The following is a 26896-nucleotide window of genomic DNA, read 5'->3' as shown; positions in this document are numbered from 1 at the left end:
CCTCGGGTGGGTTTCCGATGCTCAACGGATCATTTTTGGACTTAAGAAGATGGCAGATTTTGCTGGTATTTTATTGCAGAAGATTTGTTCTTCGCGTTCGCGAAGAAGAGCTTGGTCAGGGGGAGAAACTGCTCTTCGCGTTCGCAAGTCAGGGGACGCTTTCGCGAGTCAGGGGACGCGTTCGCATAGGTTTGGACTCTAGTGAATCGCGAACGCGTGAGTGGCGTCGCGTTCGCGTAGGGAAGCTGGAGCAGCTGGGACCCCAAGAGTTTGCTCATCGCGTTTGCGTAGGAAAGGTCGTGTTCGTGAAGGCTCTGGCAGCTGAAGCTTCGCGTTCGCGAGAAGGAGCTCGCGTTCGCCAAAGAGGAAAAATGAGCAGTGGAGTCTTGTTCTACGCTAACGCGAGGAGGTGGTCGTGTTCGCGATGAAAGACGCATATGGGCAGAGTTTAAATTCCAAAATCGAAGGTTTGAGTTCATAACTTAAAATTTGGATTGAGAGCTCGGTAAGAGGCGAAATTTGGAGAGATTTTCGGAGGAAGTTTGTGGGTATTCCTAACTCCTTTTTTGTTATATCCCATTAATCTAAACATGAATTCATCATCTAATTTCGGATTTGGAGTGAAAAATTGGGAAAACAGTTCTTAGGCCTAATTTTGAGATTTTGATCGAGATTTTGGTATCGGATCTGAGTGAATTTGCTATGGTAAGACTCGTGAGTGAATGAGTGTTTATAATTTGTGACTTTTACCCGATTCCGAGACGTGGGCCCAGGGAAGATTTTTGAGCATTTTTCTATTTTCTTGCCTTAGCTTTGATTTCTTTAGCTAGACTAGTTGTTTGTAGTTGTATTTATGTTATGATATTGATTATATTAGATTTGGGCCACTCGGAGTTGGATACTCGTGGCAAGAGTGTGATTTCAGACTGATTTGAGCTTGGTTTGAGGTAAGTGGCTTGCCTAACTTTGTGTGGGAAACTTCCCTTAGTATTTTAGTTCTACTGTTATATGAGCGCCATGTACGTGAGGTGACGAGTGCGTATATGTGATAATTGTTGAGAAAACCCCATTTTCATTAAGCAAATATTTGTGTTTTTCCTTTAATTGAGAATACTAGTTCATGTAGTCTCTTGCTTAGCTTAGGAAAACATGTCTACATGCCTTAACTGTCTTATATGCTTAAACTGTCTTACTTGGATAACGTGCAACATGTTTAGGGTAGGCATTACTTGTTTCTTTGATGCTAACTTGATTAGAACTGTATACTTCCTAGTTGAGACTGTTGTGCATATTGATTTTAGTTGCATATTTACTTTGGGACTACAAAACGGTATTCCGGGATATTCCCCTTGCCTGTTTACTTTGGGACTACGGATCAGTATTTGGGAGACCCTCCTGCACATTTATATTTGGGACTACGGGATGTTATCCTGGGAGATCCCCTTGCACATTTACGATTTGGACTACGGGACGGTATCCCAGGAGATCCTCTGTTCATTTACGTTTGGGACTACGGGATGTTATCCTGGGAGATCCCCTGTTGCTATCTCTGTGTGTTGAGTTATTTCTTCCTGTGATTTCATCTGTATTTATTGTTAGCATCTTCAATTATACTGTCTCATTTCACATTATTTTTCCTTGTTATATATAGCTCTGACCTGGTCTTGTCACTACTCGACCGAGGTTAGGATTGACACTTACTAGGTACTACTGTGGTGTACTCATACCCTTTCCTGCACATATTTTTCATGTGCAGATCCAGGTTCTTCTGCTCAGCCATACTATCTGTGAGGCGAGGCGATTTAGAGACTTCAAGGTATATCTGCTACGTCCGCAGACCTAGAAGTCCTTCTCTATTCTCCCTTCAGTTATAGGCTTTTCCTTGTATTTCCTTTGTCATTAGACTTCTGGAGTTAGAAACCTTATGTATTTTCTTTAGCTTGTGATTTATGAGATTTCGGGTTTTGGGAGTATTATTATTGGTCGAGAGTGTTATTATTGTATATGTAGAGTGACATTTTAAACACTTCATCTATATTTACCTGTTAGATGGATAGTTTGTACTTTTAAATTCCTTTTCTGCAAATTGTTAGGCTTACCTAGTCGTAGAGACTAGGTGCCGCCATGACAGTTCATGGAGGGAGAACTTGGGTCGTGACAAGTTGGTATCAGAGCTCTAGGTTCATAGGATTCATGAATCACAAGCCGGTTTATTAGTCTCGCGGATCGGTACAGAGACGTTTGTGCTTATCTTCGAGAGGCTATGTAACTGTTAGGAAAATTCCACTTCATTTGATTTCCTTGTCGTGCGAGATTTTTGATATCAAAATTCTAAACCTCTGTCTTCTATTCTCTCACAGATGGTGAGGACAAGTGCTACCGGAGATGACCAGGCACCCGAGCCCCCTGCTAGAGCTGCTAGAGGTCGTGGTTGGGGTAGAGGCCGAGGAAGCACACGTGGTGCAGCCAGAGCACCCACGTGAGCTGCCATAGAGGAGCCACCAGTAGCTCTAGCGCCTAGGCGCCTGATACGCCTACTGATACTACTACTCCAGCTCTCTAGGAGACCCTTGCGCAGTTCATGAGCATGTACACCACTTTAGCTCAAGCAGGGTTGATTCCCCTTGATGCAGCCACATCTCAGGCCGGGGGAAGAGCACTGACTCCCGCTGCCCGCACCCCGGAGCAGCAGGTTCAAGTTGATCAGATCCCAGAGGTTATACTGGTACTGCCTGTAGCCCCAGTTCAGCCTAAGGATAGGGCAACAACTTCGGAGGATGAGCAACAGAGGCTTGAGAGGTTTAAGAAGTACAAGCTTCCTACATTCAATGGTCTAGCATCAGAAGATGCTCAGGGATTTTTGGAGTATTGCCACCGTATCCTCTACTATATGGGTATATCGGGATCGAGTGGGGTTTCTTTCACTCCCTTCTAGCTTCGAGGAGTAGCCTATCAGTAGTGACAGTTTCAGAGTATGCTGTCCATTTTACTGACTTCGTTAGACATGCACCGACATTGGTTTTTACAGTTCGTAAGAGAATTTTCCGGTTTATTGAGGGGCTCATTCCCAGCATATAGTCTAGCATGGCCCGGGAGTTGGAGATGGATATTGTTTATCAGTAGGTGGTGAGCATTGCTAGGAGGGTATAGTGCATGCTTACTCGGGATAGAGAGGAGAGAGAGGCCAAGAGGTCTCGAGAGTCGGGCCATTATTCTGGTGCCCGTGCTCCGGTTGCAGTTCGTCATGGTAGGGGTTATATAAGTCACCCCGTTCATTCAGCTCTTTCAGAAGCCAGTGTTATTCCAGCTCCTCCTAGACCTCAGGAGCCTTATTATGCACCTCCAGTATCTAGCATGCCTCCTACACGAGGTGCTTTCAGTGGTCAGTCTAGCAGACCTGGCCCGAGCCAGTCATATTCGCCACATCCTCCTAGAGCTTGTTTTGAGTGTGGTGACACACTCTATGTGGTGAGGTATTGCCCTAGAATTAGGAGGGGTTCACCTCCACAAACTCTCGGCCACAGCGTGCTCCACGGAGTTCCCAGGCTATGATCACAGCACCAGTTGCTACCCCACCTACTCAGCCAGCTAGAGGGGGAGGTAGAGGTCGCCCTAGAGGGGGAGGTCAGGCCAGATATTATGCCCTTCCTGCCCCTACAGAGGCTGTCGCCTCCGATTCTGTCATCACAGGTATTGTTCTAGTCTGTCATAGAGATGCATCAGTTCTATTCGATCCAGGCTCCACTTATTCTTATGTGTCCTCTTATTTTGCCCTTTATTTGGGCGTATCTCGGGATTCTTTGAGTTTCCTTGTTTATGTTTCTATTCTTGTCAGAGATTCTCTAATTGTGGATCGTGTTTATCGGTCGTGTTTGATTGCTCTTTGCGGTTTTGAGACTATAGCCGATTTATTATTGCTCAGCATGGTAGATTTTGATGTTATCTTTGGCATGGACTGGTTCTCACCCCATTATGCTATTCTTGATTGTCACGCCAAAACCGTGATGCTAGCTATGCCAGGTGTACCGTGATTAGAGTGAAGGAGTACCTTAAGTCATACTACCACTGGAGTTATTTCATTTCTTAAGGCCTAGCGAATGGTTGAGAAGGGGTGTGACACGCATCTAGCTTATGTAAGAGATGTCAGTATTGATACCCCTACAATTGATTCAGTCCCAGTAGCACGGGATTTATCTGATGTGTTTCCAGCTGATCTTCCAGGCATGCCGCCCCACAGAGATATTGATTTTGTCATTGATCTGTTGCCGAGCACTCAACCCATTTCTATTCCTTCTTATCGTATGGCTCCTCCTGAGTTGAAAGATCAGTTACTGGAATTGCTTGTAAGGGCTTTATTCGGTCCAGTATGTCACCTTGGGGTACTCCTGTCTTGTTTGTGAAGAAAAAGGATGGTTCTATGTGTATGTATATTGATTATCGCTAGTTGAACAAAGTTACAGTGAAGAACCGATATCCTTTGCCTCGTATTGATGACCTGTTTGATCAGTTACAAGGTTCTCGAGTGTTTTTTAAGATTGACTTACATTCAGGTTATCATCAGTTAAAGATTCGGGAGCCAGATATCCCGAAGACTGCTTTCAGGACTAGGTATGGTCATTACGAGTTCCTTGTTATGTCATTTGGGCTGACCAATGCCCCAGAAACATTTATGCATTTGATGCACAGAGTATTCTGACCATATCTTGACTCGTTTGTCATTATTTTTATTGATGACATTCTGGTATACTCCCGGAGTCGGGAAGATCATCAACAGCACCTGAGGATAGTGTCACACCTCCTTTTTCTACCACCAGAAGCGATATATAAGGGAGTTTTTTCCAATTTAAGTGACAATCGAAACATGATTATTTATATTAAATTCAGAGTCGTCACTTGGGATGATTTATAGTATCCTAAATCACCGGTTTTAAATTCCGAATCGAGGAAAGATTGACTCTGTTTTATAGTCCACGAACACAGAAATTCGGGTAAGGAATTCTGTTAACCCGGGAGAAGGTGTTAGGCATTCCCGGGTTCCGTGGTTTTAACACTGTCACTCAAACTGTTATTTGATTTTTACAACGTTCTTGAAACCTATGTGCATTTTAATCCTTTTAAACCGCTTTTAATAATCCAATTTTTATACAACTATATTTGATTAGACGTTGCAAATTATGTCACGGGAACCGTACCCATGATCCACAACATGCTTATTTTATTCATAAGATTAAATTATGGCCGGATCACATAAATGTACCCCCAAATTTTAGAAATTAAGAGTCACAACTACGTCACGGGAACCGTACCCATAGCTATGACAATTTTTTTAATTAACGCGCCTAAAGCAAACTACGAGATTTCAAGGTATTTTCTACACTAATTAAGATATCAATATGAGGGCCATAGACTAGGTGATTGTATGGCACACCTCAATTTTATTAAAGGAAAGCATTCAACTAAGTGAACTACAGATATTCATATTTAAAATTGATTTGAAATTAAGTATCACAACCACGCCATGGGAACCATACCCCTAGTTGTGATGATTTAATTATGTGACTAAAATCAATCTATGAAATTTAAGTATTCTTAAAATCAACTCTAACATTAATGAGCGGCTGCGGATTACGATTGAACACTCAACATTAATACATGTTTTTGATCTTCTGAACTGCTGGGCCCAAACAAAGAGCCAATCATGCCACTTAAAATACCAACGCTGAAAAAATAAAATAGTTGGGCTCACAATCAGACCCAACAAAATTAAAGAAAATAGCGATTGGGCTTCCAAACCTGGCCTGAACCAGGCTACTATGTACAACTCGGAAGGGGCCTGAATAGGCCTCTATTAGCCCATAATGGAGGAGACCTTTATTGATCTACATGGCTTGTGTATGTAAAGCACTTACATATTTCCTTAGGCCCAATGATAGTAAAAGGCCACTTTTAATCATCTAGTCTAATAAAAACAACCGAGTCTACAGTAACAGACCCAAAAATGCAATGAATCGATGAACATGGTTTTAATTAGATTGAAACAGGGTGGAATTAAACACAACAAACATATGATTAATTTTCTAATTCTTCTAATTCTACTCATACAAAGCATAATGAATGATAATAACACATTTAGTTAAACCCTTTTAGGAAAATTAAATGCAATAACAATGAACCACCCTCAGAATCAAACCAAGTGACCCCAATATAAACCCAGACCAAAATCAATATACATCTTAACACAAAAACCAACTTTTAGTCCTAAAATTCATGTGTTTACAATAATTGCCTTTATACTCTTACACAAGTCTTTATATACTCATATACTACACAGAACAAATGACTCGTAGAGGAAGAGATATACAAATTAATAGATCTTGGAAACCAACTACTGAAAAAAAAGTGAATAAAGACATATCGGCCTTAATATAGGTATCATCATATTCACTTCCATTCCAGGGATTCAAAGGTGTACCTGGATACAACAAATAAAAGAACCAAAAATATACTTGAAGTCAGCTTAGGGCAGCAACACAGTAACATATTCAAACAGTAGGGAACAACAATGAAAATCGATCTAAACAACCTCAAACCAACCTCATTTTAGCTTAGAAGTTGAGAGGAGTTCCCAGAAAATACCATTTTGTAAACTTTTTCACAGAGAAGAAATCCAACTCAAGCTATAATGAAAGAAATTTTTTTGCTGTTTTTCCTTATCTTTGATGTTATCCCCCTCAGAATTTTTGGAAGTGAGACTCTTATAGAGGGGTTTTAGGGCAGCAGGGATTGATTTTTTCCTTTACTATTACCCCTCTTCAGTTTTCCTTTTTTGTCATTTTGAACACAAAACTTTAAGCCTATTTAGTAAATCAGCCTCTCTTCCCACTTTTCTAGAACCTTCCTAGGTAGTTATGAAAGATTCCTTCAATCCAAATCCCCTAAATGCCCTTTGACTTATGTTATTTACCTTTTAGAAAAATACCAACAATTGGGTCATGCTCAAATCTATCTTTGGGCTTTTGTACTAACAAGCCCAAACTGAATTCCAAACGATAATCAGAAACGAATTCAATCAAAAATTTAAGCAAACATCCTCTGAATTTAAATAAAAAATGGACTTTTAAAAAAAACAATCGAAAGACAATAACTTATTAACAAATGAAATTAAACTAATTGTTGAACTACTGAGATGGAAATTCAAAACAACCTTAAATAAATACCAAAATTAATATAACAATTTGAAACTGGAAACATGCAAAGCAAAAATTCACAACCTAGACATGCTAAAACACGGAAATTAAGGAAAATAGGAAAGGGATACTGGTTATTATCTAAACAAATATGGAAGAAAACTTTGATAAGCATTGGCCAAATGAAAGGGTTCGAATAACTCCAGGATGACCTGAAATGAATGCTAATCAGTTGTTCTTGCCCAGAACAATCGACTAGCATGGATCTCGAGCCAATACGAGCCTTTAAAAACCAACAATGGTCAAAGAAGAAGCAAACTCGATCTTCTATGTTATTGTTAGATCCGGCTCAGAGAGCATTTGATGGGGATTTTGGAGAATATGGTGGTTGATTAAGAAATAGGGGTGGGTGGTGATTGTGTGGTATAAACTTGGGGTCGATTGGAGTCACGCCGCTGGCCGGTGGGGTTTGGGGATCTAGGGGCGGCCTGGATTAGCTAGGGTTTGTGGGAGATGAACTGGGGGTTCGAAATGGGAAGGGGGATGCTGTTAGGGCAGTTTTATATGAGATGGGGGGTTAGTTCCTATCCATTAGATTAAATGAAATCAACGGATGGGATTAAAGGCTAGGGAAGACGACATCGTTTTGGTTAGTTGGGGTGCTGGACTAGGTTAACGGGGTTGGGCTGGGGCGGATCGGTGGGATTTTGGGTCAATTGAACCGTGGCCCAATTCCAAAACCAAATTATGCCCTATTCAAATTCTTTTCTCTTTTTGTTTTCTTTTTCTTTCTCTAATTAATTAAAAAAAACTAAATTAAATTCCTGAATAAATTTAAATTGTAAATTTGATCTAATTATCTAACTATAATATTTATAAAAATTAGTTGCTCCTATATAAATAGAGAAAAATTACTAATCTAAAATTAAAAAGTTAAAATGTAAAAAATGAACTATTTTTGTGATTTTTATTTTAGTTGAACACTTAATTAACTAATTAATCCTAAAAAAATATGGGAACAGATTCTAAATGCAATGCATGGTATTATTTGTATTTTTTATGATTTTAATAAAAATAAACATGCACAAAAAATGTAAACAATTAACACAAATTCATACAAAATCCTAAAAAATTGCAAATAATTGACAAAAAATTATTTCTTTAATTTGTAGGAGTATTTAACATAGGGTAAAAATCATGTGCTCACATCTGTCCCTCTTTGCTCGGAAACACGAAGAGTTTTCGGGCAAAGATAAAGTGAGCGGATACGAGTGATTTTTGCCCGTTTGGATACTCCGTGGGAAGCTTTTTTTTAAAGATCTGATTGAACCTTGCTTCCGAGGTTGCCTACATATCCTTGGATGTAAATGAATCAGGTCAGTGTATTTTGGGAAGTTTTGGTAGCTGGGACTACCGGGAAGCTATGATTTCATTGTTGTTGTTGCAGCTGCTACTACTTGCTGAACCCCTTATTACACCGAGGCAAAATAAAAAGAAGCTAGGCTAAACTATGATCTATGAATTACAATAATCCTCTCTACTATCTTCAACTTGGTCTTGCAGCTTTTATAGTTCTATTGTGTATCTTGAACTGTTGACCTATATTCTCGAGGCAAAATTCTATTGTTGCTAACGCGAATTGAATTCCGAAATGAGTTCCCTTGTTTTCCAGGTGGGTGCCTGATTGCCAAAACTCAAACTGTATTCCCTTGTTCTCCAGGTGGGCGCCTGATTTCTAAAACTCGAACTGTATTCCCTTGTTCTCCAGGTGGGCGCTTGATTGCCAAAACTTGAACTATATTCCCTTGTTCTCCAGGTGGGCGCCTGATTGAAAAAACTTGAACTGTATTTCCTTGTTCTCCAGGTGGGCTCCTGATTGCCAAAACTTGAATTGTATTCCCTTGTTCTCTAGGTGGGCGCCTGATTTCCAAAACTTGAACTGTATTCCCTTGTTTTCCAGGTGGGTGCCTGATTGCCAAAAACATGAACTATATTCCCTTGTTCTCCAAGTGGGAACCTGATTGCCAAAACTTGAACTGTATTCCCGTGTTCTCTAGGTGGGTGCCTGATTGCCAAAACTTGAATTGTATTCCCTTGTTCTCCAGGTGGGCGCTTGATTGCCAAAAACTTGAACTGTATTCCATTGTTCTCCAAGTGGACACCTGATGGCCAAAACTTGAACTGTATTGCCTTGTTCTCCAGGTGGGCGCCTGATTGCCAAAACTTGAACTGTATTCCCTTGTTCTTCAGATGGGCGCCTGATTGCCAAAAACATGAATTGTATTCCCTTATTCTCCAGGTGGGCACCTGATTGCCAAAACTTAAACTGTATTCCCTTGTTATCCAGGTGGGTTCCTGATTGCCAAAACTTGAACTATATTCCCTTGTTCTCCAGGTGGGCGCCTGATTACAACAAAACAGACAAACAAAGAAACTTTTTCTGCCCAAGTTTGGTATCTAGGCATATCTGTGAATGTTAATCGAATCATTTTACCCAAAATCTCTAAGAATTTAAACTAAATCCCATTATCCAGGAGGGTCCTCAAAATTTCAAATTGAATCTCATCTTAAGAATGAAAGCTTTAAAGTCAATTTATATTTCCTAAAGGTAGAGCTTATGCAAAATCTTGTTATCTATGAAGGTCTTGAAATTTAACTAGGTCCTACTATCCAGGAGGGTCCTGAGAACTTTTAAAATTAAATCTCATTATCCAGGAGGGCCCTGAAAATTTTAAACTAAATCCCATTATCCATGAGGGTCCTGAAGATTTACGGTTGAACCTGTCCGGTGCATGCTTTCCCTACGGAGGATTCCTCCGGAATAAGCGATATTTCCTGCCCCTATTTTAGTCAAAGAAAATTTTATCTGTTTGAAAATGTGGTGGTTAGTTTGCAGCATTCTTTCTGAAGGTGGCCCTTTCACTGCCGTGCTTTGTTTTGACTGACTGCCTTGAACTGGCCAAGAGTTGTTTGACTTTCTGACTGAATTTCAACCAACAAGAACCTGAATGACCCGAATGACCTGCACTCAACCCACTGTTTTACATTTCTATCTTTCCAATTTGAACCTCTGTATCTTCCACAAAATTCACAAACCACTCGATCGCTTGAACTTTCATTAACACCTTATTTTTCACTTTGCATCATGCTATTTCTGGTATTCTTTGGACGCACTTTGCTTTGTGCAATTTGGAAGTTGGTAATAAGCTTTGAAATCCTTTCTTTCTTTATTAAACAAGGTTGACATGGGAAAAGCCTTAGAGAAATAAACCCAAAAGAAATGAAATGCAATGACTTTGAGAGTTAAAATAAAGAAGAAGACTTGAAACAGGATGACTGTTCGAGGCAGAAAAGGAAGGAAACTTATCTGAGTGAGGCAGCTGGCACCAATGATCATGACATGCATTTTGGATTAATCAGCCCAGCCCGTTCAACCAATCACCTTTCATTTGTTATACTTTATGCCCCGGGATCTCCACAATCTAATCTCTTTGCAAGGTTACTGACCTTGTTCGGCTTGCGGCGCCCTTGAAGGGTTTTCACCAACAAACCTCTCTCATTTGTTCATCTCTCAACTCACCGTCGCCTTACGGTGCCCGTGAGGGTTTTCACCAATAAGACTCTCTCATTTAATTTCTCTCATCTTTCTATCGACCTACGGTGCCCGCGAGGGTTTTCACCAATAGGACTCTCTCATTTATTCATTTTTCTTGTGTAGAACGGAGTGTTGCCCCTGATGACTCATACCACTATATTGCCTGACTTGGCATTCCTCAAAGATTGATCGGAAGGTCTTTCTTTGGACCGTAATGTGGGCTTTTGGATAGGGAGGGAAAGGATATTGTAAAGGCTCAAAAACAACTGAAATAGGTTCAAGATTACAACTTTTGGAATCAGATCTCCTACGAAACTACAACTTCTGCCCCAGTTTCTTTGCCTGGGGACTTTGAATTTTATTTTGACGGGACCGAACCGTGAGGCTGCCTATGTATCCTTTAAAAGAATCAGGTCGAACTTAGTTCATGACATAGGAATTGCTTTGTTGTTGTTACTTTTCTCTTTTTTCTTTTTATCTCTCTCTCTCTCTCTCTCTTTTCTTTTCCTTTCTTTTTTTTTCCTCTTTTTTTCCCACTCTTTTCCATTCTTTTCTTTCTCTTTTCTCTTCTCTTTTCCTCTTTTCCTTCTTCGTTTACGTTTTGTGTCCGTATTTCTAAACTTTGCTACTGATTCCAAATGAGGGGTATAAAAGAAAATAAATAAGGCTCAAAGAGGTAACGAAGGATAAAGTGTTTAGATAGCAGAATAAAATGCCTTCGTCATTCCAATCTTCAAAATATGCCAAGTACAAATAACAATTACACAAACCAAAGAAATTATATATAATATCTTTTGAACGCATCAGAATTGATAGCCATATCTACACATTTGCCTTCTATATCTATTAAATACAAAGCACCATTGGACAACACTCTCGTTACAATGAACGGCCTCTACCAATTTGGGGCGAACTTGCCTTTCGCTTCAGCCTAATATGGAAGGATGCGTTTCAATACTTGCTGACCCACTTCAAATTTTCGGGGACACACCTTCTTATTGTATGCTCTTGCCATTCTCTTTCGATACAACTGGCCGTGATACAATGCTGCCAGTCTTTTCTCGTCAATCAGACTTAATTGCTCCAAACGGGTTTTGACCTACTCATCATCATCAATTTCAGCTTTAACAACAATCCGAAGAGATGTAATTTCAACTTCCGCAGGTATCACTGCTTCGGTACCATATACCAAAAAATAAGGAGTTGCACCTATTGAAGTGCGAACAGTAGTGCGATAACCTAGCAAAGCAAAAGGCAACTTCTCATGCCATTTCCTAGAACCTTGCACCATTTTTCGAAGTATCTTCTTTATGTTCTTGTTGGCCGCCTCGACAACTCCATTTTCCTTGGGGCGATACAGAGTGGAATTTTAATGCGTAATCTTAAACAGCTGGCATAATTCTTTCATCAGATGGCTGTTAAGATTAGAACCATTATCTATGATGACCACCTTTGGGATTCCGAACCGACAAATGATATTTGAATGAACAAAATCGACCACTGCTTTCTTGGTCACAGATTTGAAAGTTTTCAATAGCCACTTAGTGAAATATTGAATAGCCACCAGAATGAACCTGTGCCCGTTTGATGCCGCGGGCTCAATTGGTCCAACGACATCCATGCCCCAAGCAACAAACAGCCACGGTGCGGACATTGTGTTCAACTCAGATGGCAGAGAATGAATCAAGTCTCCGTGTACCTGACATTGATGACACTTGCGCACAAAGCTGATGCAATCCCGTTCCATGTAAGCTAGTAATACCCTGCTCGAAGAATCTTCTTTGCCAGAACATATCCGCTCATATGTAGCCCGCAAACTCCGGAATGTACCACGGTCATAATAGTCGTGGCTTGCTTAGCATCGATGTACCTCAACAACCCAAGATCTGGAGTTCTTTTGTACAAAATTCCCCGCTCAAGAAAAATCCACTAGCCAAACGTCGAATTGTTCTCTTTTGATCACATGTGGCTTGTATCAGATATATCCCCATCCTGATGTACTCCCCGATATCATGGAATCACGGTTTACCATCAAGTTCTTCCTCAACCACATTACAGTAGGCATGCTGATTACGAACTTGAATATGCAGAGGGTCGACATAAGCTTTGTCCAGATGGTGCAACATTGACGCCAAGGTAGCCAAAGTATCGACAACCTCGTTATGGATCCTTGGAATATGCCTGAATTCTATTGATCTAAACCGTTGACAAAGATCATGCAAACATTGTCGATACGGTATGAGTTTCAAATCTCGTGTCTCCCATTCTCCCTAAATCTGGTGCACCAAAAGATCCGAGTCTCCCAAAACCAAGACTTCTTGGACTCCCATATCTACAACTAACCTCAATCCCAAAATGCATGCCTCGTACTCAGCCATGTTGTTGGTATAATAGAAATGAAGCTAGGCCGTAACAGGGTAGTGATGCCCTGTTTCAGAAATAAGCACGACCCTTATTCCGACACTTTTCATGTTAGCGACTCCATCGAAGAAAATCTTCTAGCCTGGTTTTTCAACCTGATCCACCTCGTAAATATGCATCACCTATTCATCGGGAAAATATGTTCTCAATGGTTCATACTCTTCATCCACTGGATTCTCGGTCAAATGATCAGCAAATGTTTAGGCCTTCATCGCAGTCCGAGTCACATAGATAATGTCAAACTCTGTGAGCAAAATCTGCCACTTTCCAAGTCTTCCTGTGGGCATAGGCTTTTGAAAAATATACTTTAAAGGGTCCAGACAAGAAATGAGGTAAGTAGTGTAGGACGACAGATAATGCTTCAACTTTTGTACCACCCAAGTCAGGGTGCAACATGTCCTTTCAAGGGGAGTATACTTAACCTCATATGATGTGAACTTCTAACTGAGATAATAGATGGCTTGCTCTTTTCTGCCGGTGATGTCATGTTGACCCAATACACAACCAAATGAATTGTCCAGGACTATCAAATAAAGAATTAAAGGCCTCCCGAGTTCCGGTGGGACCAATATAGGTGGGTTTGACAAGTACCCCTTGATCTTATCAAATGCCTCCTGGCACTCATCGGTCTATTTGACTGCAACATCCTTTTTTAACAACTTAAAGATGGGCTCGCAGGTTGTCGTCAGTTGAGCAATAAACCTGCTGATGTAGTTCAATATCCCGAGCAGACTCATCACCTCAGTCTTTTTCCTTGGAGGTGGCAATTCTTGGATAGCTTTGATTTTTGACGGTTCCAACTCAATGCCTCAACGACTAACTATGAATCCCAATAGTTTTCCAGATGGAACACCAAATGCACACTTGGCAGGGTTAAGATTAAGATTGTACCTACAGAGCCTTTGGAAAAACTTCCTCAAATCTCTGACATGATCGGCCTGTTGCTTTGACTTTATGGTCACATCATCCACATAAATCTCAATCTCCTTGTGTATCATGTCATGGAACACAGTAGTCATCGCTCTCATGTAAGTTGCCCCAGCATTTTTCAAACCAAATGGCATTACCCGATAGCAATAAGTCCCCCATGGTGTGATGAATGCTGTCTTTTCTCCATCCTCCTCATCCATCAAGATATGGTGGTATCCCGCATAGCAATCCACAAAAGAACCGATCTCATGCTTGGCATAGTTGTCAATCAAAATGTGGATATTTGGCAATGGAAAATTATCCTTTGGGATTGCTTTTTTGAGATCACGGTAATCAACACACACCCTGGTCTTTCCATCCTTCTTTGGCACTGGCATTTAGCTAACAAAGTGGGGTATCGCGTGACTCGAATGACCTTTGCGTTCAACCACTTTGTGATTTCCTCCTTGATCTTCACACTCATGTCAGTTTTGAACTTTCTTAACTTCTGCTTGACGGGAGGGAATGCCAGGTCAGTGGGCAATTTATGAACCACCAAGTCAGTGCTTAGACCCGGCATGTCATCATATGACTATGCAAATTTTTTTTTATATTCGAATAGTGCTTTGATTATTTCCTCCCTGATTTGTGGTTCCACGTGTACACTTATCTTGGTTTCCCTGATATTATCTAAACCCCCTAAATTGATTGCTTCAGTTTCATTCAAATTAGGCTTGGGTTTCTCTTCAAAGTGACTTAGCTCTTTACTAATTTCTTCAAATGCTTCATCTTCATCATATTCCATTTCATCATCACACTCTATTTTTTGGATTATTATTTCAGAGTTAGATTGACTTTTAAGACTCAGCTAAAGATTCCTCATGCATGTCATGTCATTGAAACCAGCATAAAAAGAACTGTACAAAGAAAGAAAAGAAAATGATACTATCAGGAGTAATGGAAAAGGGAAATTGCATTTCACTAATAATAAAAGATAGAAGGGTTTGTACATCAAAATAAACGGAAAATAAAATCTGAATTACAACCCTAGAAAAATCCAGATAAACTGAAAGGAAAACAAAGCAAACTACCAAAACTCCTTCCGGGTAGGGAGATGCGTGGCATCCCAAATATTAATCTTCACTTTTGGCCCAACAAACTGCACATCCGCTTTGCTGGAACCTTCCCTAGTTTCTGCCATGTTCACTTCATCAAACAAACTCTGGACCTTTTAACCAATTCCTCATCAAAATCAACCACAGGCCTTGGAACTGTTGTCACTAGATGCTTCACAACCCCTGCCTTGATGAAAGACCTGGAGAGATGTGGGGCTGTCTTAGGGAGCGACCATGCCTTTTTTTTTCCCAGCTTTTGAGTCTTCTTAACATCATCCCCTGTAGGCTTGAACCCCAGACCAAATGTGCCTAGATTTTCACGCAAGGACACTGGCTGTACGATACCTTGCAGATATGCACCCAAACCCTTGCCTAGCATAAAACCATTTTTCAACATCTCGGTTGCTACCATGCCGATTGTAGATGCTAACTTTGGACCAGGGATGTATTCCCCTTCTGGAACCTTTTCAACTAACACCATCTCAGACACTTGATAGACCCACAACCCCTTATCCTCTTCAGCTTCAATAAATGCGATGGAGGTATCATTGAAAGCACATAAATTCTCATCGCCATGTAGGGAGATTTCTTGTCTATCCCATTCGAACTTCACCATTTGATGTAAAGAAAATGAAACCGCCGTGGAAACATGTAACCAAGGCCTACCCAATAGCAAATTATAAGAAACAGCCACATCCAATACCTGGAACTCCATGGTGAATTCGACTGGTCCTATTGTCAACTCAAACATGATGTCGCCAACAGAGTCTTTTCCCCCTCCATCAAATCCTCGGACGCATATGCTATTCTTGTGGATTCTCTCATCATCAATTTTTAACTTGTTCAGAGTAAAGAGAGGGTAGATGTTTGCACTGGAACCATTGTCAACTAACATCCTTGTGACCACAGACTCTTCGCATTTCACTGTGAGATAGAGGGCTCGATTGTCTTTCGTACTCTCCAGAGGCAAATCATCATCAGAGAATGTGATCCGGTTAGACTCAAATATCTTATTGGCAATCTTCTCTAGATGGTTCACAGTGATTTTGTCGGGGACATGAGCTTCGTTCAGAATCTTCATCGGGGCCCGACGATGCTCATCTGAATGGATCAACAATGATAATAGGGAAATCTGAGCAGGTGTCTTTCTCAACTGTTCTATGATGGAGTAATTTTGTACCTTCATTTTCTCAAAAACTCTTTCGCCTCTTCTTCAGTGACCGGTTTCTTCACTAGAACTAGATTGTCTCTGAGTGTTTTAGCTTTCCTTAACTCTTCCAGGGCAAAGCATCTTCCCGAACGAGTTAATCCATGGGCCTCGTTAACTTCCTCTTTTACTTTCTTCCCTTATAGGTTACTGTCACTCGCTCAAAGTTCCATGGGATAGTCTTGGTGTTAGCTACCGGCAGCTGGGTCACAAGTTTGATAATGATAGGGTCCGTGCGAGCACCCTCCCCAATTATGACTGCTTTACTTACAACCCCCGACACGATCACCTTTGACTTTTCTTGCTTTGCTATAACATCACTTGGGGACCTCTTTTCAACTACCACAACTGGTTTATCATTTGACATGCTCAACTTGTCCGCCGATCCTTTAGCTATCAAAGAGGTTGCTTTTGTGACAACCGGGTCCTTGACCGACTTACTTTCGCTAGACCGGATCATCATGACAGATTGTGAAGGCTTCTTGGGCTTCCCATTTTTGTGCACTATCTCAATCATGTGCATTTCAGTATGGGCTGGCAATGGGTTCTGATTGATGTTGGGTGCTTCTGGGCTCTAGACCACAATCTGATTCGTATCAATGAGCTATTGGATGGCGTTCTTCAAATGCCAATACTTTTTTGTGTCGTGCCCTGGAGTATCAGAACAGTATGCACATATGAGATAATAATCTAAGTTCTTTGGAGGAGGGTTTGGTAGTTTTGACTCAATTGGCCTCAGAACATCCAACTGTTTCAAACTTTGAAATAGGCTGGTATAACATTCCCCAAGTGGGGTGAAAGTTTTCTTTCGCTGCAACCTTTCATTCTTGAATTCTGGCTTGGCTAGAAAATTTGGACCAGTAGGGTTTAAGTATGTTTGTGGTGGTGGGTAAGGTTTTCGTGGAGCTGGTGTATGCCATTGCGGGTGAGAATGGGGTTGAGTATATGACTGTGCATGATGGACATGATATTGGGATGGCCTGACTGAGTATTAAGGCTTTGGTGGTGGGAAGTAGTGTTGGGGTGGACTATATAGAGTTGGAGTATAGGCTTGAAGCTGGGGTCGAGGTTGGGTGTAGTGGGTAGGAGAACCCCCTGGTCCGTGCCACGATCCTGAAACGATCATAGCGACATCCTCTTTCTTCTTTTTCCCAAGCACTCATCCAGTGCCATTCTGGATTGCCTGCATAGTTGCTTTGATGGCGGAGTAGCTCATGATCTTGCTTGATTTGAGCCCTTCCTCTACCATTCCTCCCATTTTTACTACTTCGTTGAAAGACACCTATGGCCAAGATCAGATGGCCAAAGTAAGTAGGCTCCAAGGCCTGAAGAAAGTATTCCACCATTTCGTTCTCCTCCATTGGAGGGTTAACCCTTGCTGCTTGTTCTCTCCAGTGGAAACCATATTCCCTGAAACTTTCACTAGGCTTCTTCTCAATATTAGTTAAAGACACGATCTGGAACAATATCAATGTTGTATTGGAAATGATGAGCGAATGCTTGGTCCAAATCATCTCAGGTATACCATCTGTTGTGATCCTGACGAGTTTACCACTCCAATGCCGCGCCACTCAGACTCTGGCTAAAGTATGCCATTAACAACTTATCTTTCCCACCGGCTCCTCTCATTTTACTGTAGAATCCCCTTAAGTGGGCCACAGGATCTCCGTATCCGTCAGACAAGTCGAATTTGGGAATTTTGAGTCAGGGAACAAACACAGATCTTTGTAGGCTACACTCACTTGACCTCCCAACCCTTGTATGTTTCTAAGTGACTGTTCCAAGCTTCTCACCTTCCTAAACATCTCCTCCTGTTCTGGGTTCTTAGGTGGTTTCTCGGCCTCAACAGGAAGGTCAAAACGAGTAGTATATGAGTAATGATTTGGGGCCTTGAAGGTAGGTTCTGGTGGATAATATTGATTATCTTGGGTTTGGAATAATGGCTCACTAGAAGATCGGTGGAGCATAGCTGGTGGAGGTGCTCGAAAATAGGGGTAGTTGGAGGAGGAGGGTATGACGTTACTTTGGCTGGTGGAGCTTGTATGGTTTGGGAAGTGGTGCCATGATAATATTGGTATGGGGTGAAGCTTGGTGCATGTTGTGGAGATGAGTCAACAGTGGGAGGTTCTTGGGATTGAGCTAGTGGTGGGATGAAAGCAGGGTTGGCGGGGTATGATGGTGGTGGATGCCCTTTCATCCATTCCTGGTACATCTCGGCCATCTGGTGTTTCAACTTATGTAACTCTTCTTTCAAACCACCCTCAGACTCCTCCACCTCTCTCGGTGGATCAATAATACTTGCATCCAGTTCTTGGCCAGCCATGATCAACTTGTTTTTAGACCTGGTGTTGTACTGATGGGTTGCCAGAATGCCAAACAAACTAACCACCTTCCTGTTCTCAATGACAAAAACAACTTGTTAGTGTTTAAGATTTAACAGACAGGAAACTGCACATTTGGGATGCAATACACCTAAACAGTTAATGCTTCCATCGTGTATTTAAATGGTTGCATGCTTCATCCCTGCTTTTAACTAACTCTTCTCATTTTGCGCTTTCTCTTCTTATTTTGTTCTTTTTACTCCAATCCCCCTTTAATCACTATTTGCCTTTCCCACTTGTTTTGGTACATCCCTTTTATTGTGCACTCGCTTTTCTCTCTTGTTTTGCCATTATTTCCTTCCACTCAATTTTCTTTTTATTTTCTTTTTCTATTTTTTCTCCTTTTTTTCATTTTATGGTTATGATTTAATCCTTTGGGGATTGCCTACGTATTATGATACCGCATGAATCAGATCATTACATAGTTCAGGGGATAAATGCAAAATAAAAGAAAGATACATTTTTTGGAGTTTTCAAATTTTCATACAATAAAATAAAAACAAAACATCCTGATTATAACGACTTCTCCTACATAAAAACTAACAGACTCGAAAGGTGGACTGACAGACTCCAAAAAATATGAAAATACAGACTCGAAAGTGAACTAACGAATTCCAAAAGAAACTAAAAATAGAGACTCGAACAATAAAATTAGAAATACATGAGTGCCTTAACTGCTGCTCCAGGGGCCCGCGGGACATCAGTCGATCTCGCCGCGAGCCTATACGCCATATCTTCTTAGAGGCGAAATAGGTCATCCATGATCTGCCGGACAAAAATCATAACTGAAGCGAAGAACATGGATCTGGTCATGTCTTCACATTCGTTGCACTTCATCACAATGTAGTTCGCAATCCTCCTAACCCTTTCATTGATAATACCTTTCTCTTGTGGCAACCGTCCGATCTGCTGAGATCTGGCCCCCAAAACCTGTTCGACTGTATGATTTTGCTCTTGAAGCTAATGCAGGTCTTTTTCTAGCTGCGACATCAGGGCATAGTAGTGTTCTCTTTCTGCTTTGAAATCTCTTGCCTGCTTGGTCATTTTGTTCTCAAGGATGGTGATCTTTTTCTTCAACCCTATGATTCCATTGTCATATTTTCCTTTTAACTGTTGAACAAATCGTGCTTGTTCCTCCGCATTCTTAGCCAATTTTGTTCGAGCCTTTTCCAGTTTGCCCTCGGTCCTTTTAAGATCAAAACCATATTCACCCACTTTCTCCCTAAGGTTATCTATAAGCTTTTCATCTTTTGCACTTCTGGCGGGGTTCTCGGCTGCTATTTTCATTTCCTGAATTTGGGCTCGGAGGGCATCATTTTCTTTGGCTAACCTTTTCTTTTCACCCTCATCCGCGGTGGCTTGCAAACCATTCTTAAATTGAAGATCCCTGACTTGTTTTTCCAACTTGCCTATTGTGGCCCTATACTCATTCTCCTTGGCCATCCAGGCCCACTGTTCTTGCGACGCTTCAACAAATTCCTGGATGTGGGGCCTTTTGGTTGGTATATCAGGTTCGGCCCTTGCAGTGTTCTTCTTTATATACCAAGCAAGATAAGCAGGTGAGACCTTGCCTTTAGACAAGTCACACACTCGGATGTTCGCTGTCAAATAACGTCACTCGTTCCAAATATGACGAACTGTTTCTTCATGAAATTGGCCGTCAAAGCTAATTTCTACCGCATAAACACTAAGATCTTCATCCGGGTGCACCACCTGGCATCTTCCTAACTGTCTCATCACCCGGTATGGAGCATAAGGTTGAATGCCTAGAAGGCCTATTAGGAGGAAGTAAGGACCGGTGCCAAGCATATACACAACTTCTTCAACAGGAAGCCAACCCAGTGTCCACTCTATTTGTCCCACCGTTATGTAGCGTGAGATACCCAATATCCAAACCCTTCTGGAAATTTAAACCCTGAGACCCTTGTGTCGAACTATTCAATGCAACTCTTCCCCGTAGATCCATAATTCATATATCGAGGGCGGTGACACATATGCTCAATCATCCACATTTGTAGTAGCAAATTGCACCCCTCGAAAAAGTCTACCCCAGCTTTACAAGCCGCAAGAGCTCGGTATATATCATACACTATCATATGGGTAAGGGTGCTTTTGGCGTTGGTAATCAAAACTTTGACAAATCCAGCTACCCGCAGATCAATTTTCCCATCCTTCCAGGGAAACACCACGAGACATAAGAAAGCTACCATGAAAGCGAAACGCCTATGATCATCCCATTTTGATCGGTTCCCTTTGCTACAAATCCCACTTTCCTTGTTGTCAAATCCTCCTACATGCCCGTACCTCTGGTATATGAAGCGAAGAGTGGAAAAACCAACTGCCAAATCTACATACTGGACCCCCTACTTATTTTTAGCAAATCCAGAAACTTGTGAGGGGTAACGACCCTTGGAGAGACCAGATACTTATGCCTTAGACCTTCAGTACTTCCCACATAACCCTCTATCTCTTCCAAGGTGAGTGTGAGTTCAAAATCTGAGAATTGTAGGACGTTGTGAGTTGGGTCCCAAAATGTTACCAGTGCCCTTATTATGTCTCCTCTAGGCCTGATCTTCAGCAATCCGGTGAGCCCTCCCAAATAAAGGTTGACCACATCTCGTCCTTCTTTACCCAAATCTTCCCACCACATGAGTAGATCCAACGGGATCATGGATATGACCTTCATTGGTAAATTTTGACTCGTGCTCATTCTGCATATTTAGATTAAGGTGATTGGTTTAAAGACAAAGTGAATGTTATTTGAAAACTAACAAAAGGCTTATTTTTGCAAAATAAAATAAATCAGGGCTACGTTTGCGAATACGGCCTTTCATTACTTTGGAATGGAAGTTCTTAGGGTTGTGTTCGCTAAATGGCCAAAATTAACAAAGAAACCATCGATGACTATTTTTGCAAAGCAGCCTTCCAGCGTCCCGCTGGGACATTCGACTATTTAGACAAAACGGCATCACCCACTTATTTACGACAAGATTGATGACACTTCATATATTTTTTCAAAATTTTTCAAAAAGCGGGGCTGGACCCGATGAGGGTTGCCTACGTATCCTACGTCCGGTGAGAATCAAACCCGCGTAGTTCAGCTAGTTTTGACACGAAAAGGAAAAAAATAAACCATTTTGGACTAACTCTTTTCTTTCTCAAGGAACCCTTTTTTTTTGCCCTTTTTTCAAGAAATCTTTTTCTTTTCTCTTTTTTTTCTTTCAAAAATTCGGCAGAGTTTCGGGATATTTTTGGCACCATTTTATGGAAATGGGTGAAATCCTCTCTCATACTTCAGACTTGGTTTTTATTTGATTTTCCTACCTAACCTAGAAGCCAGTCAACATGCAAACCGAAACAAATGAATTCACAGGTAGAACGTAAAAAATGCATTAGGTTGGTCTTTTATTTTCGGGTACACATGTCCTAGACGAACCCAACCCCTGTGTTGAATATCCAAGTTCAAATGCACATGATGCAAACAAACGTTCCTACTATGAATCCAGTATGAGGCTATGTTATTCTAAGTTAAAAACCTGGGTGTATTGTTCTAGACCTGGCTTACCCGAGCGGATAACTCGAGCCGGGGGGGAGGGTAGCGTACCTGTAACCAAAAGATCATCCGGCTTTGCAACTTGTCTGAACCTTGTTCTAATTAGGGTATGACACTAACAGAAAGAAGTCACGCCAGCGTGAACACCTTAGAATATTAGAAGAGAGGGGTTTCGTAGCAGTATCTATACAGTTCAGATAATATCAAAGCGATAAAAAGTAACAATTAGCACATTAGGTCCAAACATGTAAATAAAATCAAACAATAAATAAAGAAAAATATAACAATTATTCTAAGCTCGAATTCTTGAACCCTGAATCAAAGATTCTGGGTTCGATCCCCATCAGAGTCGCCAGAGCTGTCACACCCTTTTTCTACCACCGGAAGCGGTATATAAGGGAGTTTTTTCCAATTTAAGTGACAATCGAAACATGATTATTTATATTAAATTCAGAGTCGCCACTTGGGATGATTTATGGTGTCCTAAGTCACCGGTTTTAGATCCCGAATTGAGGAAAGACTGACTCTGTTTTATAGTTTGGGAACACAGAAATCCGGGTAAGGAATTCTGTTAACCCGGGAGAAGGTGTTAGGCATTCTCGGGTTCCGTAATTTTAGCATGGTCGCTCAAACTGTTAGTATTGGCCTATTTATTTGCTTTTTACAACATTCTTGAAACCTATGTGCATTTTAATCCTTTTAAACGCTTTTAATAATCTAATTGTTATCCAACTAATTATTTTATTAGACGTTGCGAATCATGTCACGGGAACCGTACCCACAATCCACAACATGCTTATTTTATTAATAAGATTAAATTATGGCCGGGTCACATAAATGTACCCCCATATTTTAGAAATTAAGCGTCACAACTACGTCACGAGAACCATACCCGTAGATATGACAATTTGTTTAATTAACGGCGCGTTAAAACTACGAGATTTTAAGGTATTTTCTACACTAATTAAGATATCGATGTGAGGGCCATAGACTAGGTGATTGTATGCCACACCTCAATTTTATTAAAGGAAAGCATTCAACTAAGTGAACTACGGATATTCATATTAAAAACTGATCTGAAATTAAGTGCCACAACCACGCCATGAGAACCATACTCATAGTTGTGATGATTTAATTACGTGCCTAAAAGCAAACTACAAAATTCAAGTATTCTTAAAATCAACTCTAACATTAATGACCGGCTACAGATTACGATTGAACAATCAACATTAATATGTGCTTTTGATCTTCTGAACTGCTGGGCCTAAACAAAGAGCCAATCACACCACTTAAAATACCAACGCTGAAAAAAAAATAGTTGGGCTCGCAATCAGACCCAACAAACTTAAAGAAAATAGCGATTGGGCTTCCAAACCTGGCCTGAACCAGGCTACTATGTACAACTCGGAAGGGGCCTGAATAGGCCTCTATTTGCCCATAATGGAGGAGACCTTTATTGATCTACATGGCTTGTGTATGTAAAGCACTTACATATTTCCTTAGGCCCAATGATAGTAAAAGGCCACTTTTAATCATCCAGTCTAATAAAAATAATTGAGTCTGCAGTAACAGACCCAGATATGCAATGAATCGATGAACATGGTTTTAATTAGATTGAAATAGGGTGGAATTAAACACAACAAACATATGATTAATTTTTCAATTCTTCCAGTTCTACTCGTACAAAGCATAATGAATGATAATAACACATTTAGTTAAACCCTTTTAGGAAAACTAAATGCAATAACAATGAACCACCCCCAAAATCAAACCAAGTGACCCAATATAAACCCAGACCAAAATTAGTATACATTTTAACACAAAAACCAACTTTTAGTCCTAAAATTCATGTGTTTACAATGATTGCCTTTATACTCTAACACAAGTCTTCATCTACTGATATACTACACAGGACAAATGACTAGTAGAGGAAGAGATATACAGATTAATAGATCTTGGAAACGAACTACTAAAAAAAAGTGAATAAAAACATATTAGCCTTAATACAGGTATCATCATATTCACTTCCATTCCAGGGATTCAAAGTTGTACCTAGATACAGCAAACAAAAGAACCAAAAATATACTTGAAGTTAGCTTAGGGCAGCAACACAGTAACAGATTCAAACAGCGGGGAACAACAATAAAAATCGATCTAAACAACCTCAAACCAGCCTTATTTCAGCTTAGAAGTTGAAAGGAGTACCCAGAAAATACCATTTTCCTAACTTTTTCAAAGAGAAGAAATCCAACTCAAGCTATAATGAAAGAAAATTTTTTGCCGTTTTTTCTTATCTTTGATGTTATCCCCCTCAAAATTTTTGGAAGTGAGACTCTTATAGAGGGGTTTTAGGGAAGCAGGGATTGATTTTTTTCTTTACTATTACCCCTCCTCAATTTTCCTTTTTTGTCATTTTGAACCCAAACTTTAAACCTATTTAGTAAATCAGCCTCTCTTCCCACTTTCCTAGAACATTCATAGGTGGTTATGAAAGATTCCTTCAATCCAAATCCCCTAAATACCCTTTGACTTATGTTATTTTCCTTTAAGAAAAATACCAACAGTTAGGTAATGCTCAAATCTATCTTTGGGCTTCTGCACTAACAAGCCCAAACTGAATCCCAAACCATAATCATAAACGAATTCAATCAAAAATTTAAGCAAGCATCCTCTGAATTTAAACGAAAAATGGACTTTTAAGAAAAAACACTCGAAAGACAATAACTTATTAACAAATAAAATTAAACTTATTGTTGAACTACTGAGATGGAGATTCTAAATAACCTTAAATAAATACTAAAATTAATATAACAATTTGAAACTGGAAACATGCAAAGCAAGAATTCATAACCTAGACATGCTAAAACACGGAAATTAAGGAAAATAGGAAGGGGATACTGGTTATTGCCTAAACAAATGTGGAAGAAAACTTTGAAAGCACTGGATAAATGAAAGGGTTCGAATAACTCCAGGGTGACCCAAAATGAATGCTAATCGGTTGTTCTTGCCCAGAACAATCGACTAGCATGGATCTCGAGCCAACACGAGCCTTTAAAAACCAATGAACGGTTAAAGAAGAAGCAAACTCGATCTTCTATGTTATTGTGAGATCCGACTTTGAGAGCATTTGATGGGGATTTGGGAGAATATGGTGGTAGATTAAGAAACAAGGGTGGGTGGTGATTGTGTGGTATAAACTTGGGGTCGATTGGAGTCACGCCGCCGGCCGATGGGGTTTGGTGATTTGGGGGCGACTTGGATTAGCTAGGGTTTGTGGGAGATGAACTGGGGGTTCAAAATGTGGGGGAGGGGTGCTTTTAGGACAGTTTTATATGAGATGGGGGGGGGGTTAGTTACCATCCGTTTGATTAAATGAAATCAACGGATGGGATTAAAGGCTAGGGAAGACGGCGTCATTTTTGTTAGTTGGGGTGCTGGACCGGGTTAACGGGGTTGGGCTGGGGCGGATCGGTGGGATTTTGGGTCAATTGAACCCTGACCCAATTCCAAAACCAAATTAAGCCCTCTTCAAATTTTTTCTCCTTTTGTTTTCTTTTTCTTTCTCTAATTAATTAAAAAAACTAAATTAAATTCCTGAATAAATTTAAATTGTAAAATTGATCTAATTATCTAACTATAATATTTATAAAAATTAGTTTCTCCTAGATAAATAGAGAAAAATTACTAATCTAAACTTAAAAAGCTAAAATGTAAAAAAATGAATTATTTTTTTTGATTTTCATTTTAGTAGAACACTTAATTAACTAATTAATCCTAAAAAATATGGGAACAGACTCTAAATGCAATGCATGGCATTTTTTGTATTTTTTATGATTTTAATAAAAATAAACATGCAAACAATTAACACATATTCCTACAAAATTCTATAAAATTGTAAATAATTGGAAAAAATTTATTTCTTTAATTTGTTCGAGTATTTCACATAGGGCAAAAATCACGTGCTCACATACAGTGCTTCAGACCTTGAGAGAAAAGAAATTATATGCAAAGTTCTCGAAATATGAATTCTGGTTGGATTCCATGGCATTCTTGGGTCACGTGGTATCGAGTGAAGGGATCAAGGTGATCAAAAGAAAGTGGAAGCAGAGTAGAGTTGGCCCAGACCATCCTCAGCTACAGAGATCCGTAGTTTTCTTGCCTTGGTGGGTTATTACCACCGATTTGTTGAGGGATTTTCATCTATTGTAGAGCCTATGACCAGGCTGATCCAGAAGAGTGCTCCGTTCAGGTGGACGGAGGAGTGTCAGGAGAGCTTTCAGAAGCTCAAGACTGCTTTGACTACAACCCCAGTATTGATATTGCCTACAGGTTCGGGATCTTATATTGTCTATTGTGATGCCTCGAGTATTGGCCTTGGAGCGGTATTGATGCAGGACGGTAAGGTGATTGCCTATGCGTCTAGATAGTTGAAGGTGTATGAGAAGAATTATCTTGTCCATGATCTCGAGTTAGCTTCTATTGTTCACGCCTTGAATAGCTGGCATAAATATTTGTACGGTGTTCCTTG

The sequence above is a fragment of the Nicotiana sylvestris genome, chromosome 11 (assembly GCF_000393655.2).
Source record: "Nicotiana sylvestris chromosome 11, ASM39365v2, whole genome shotgun sequence".
In the NCBI taxonomy this organism is placed as follows: domain Eukaryota; kingdom Viridiplantae; phylum Streptophyta; class Magnoliopsida; order Solanales; family Solanaceae; genus Nicotiana; species Nicotiana sylvestris.
The sequence above is the reverse complement of the archived record's forward strand: the minus strand, read 5'-3'. Positions refer to the sequence as shown.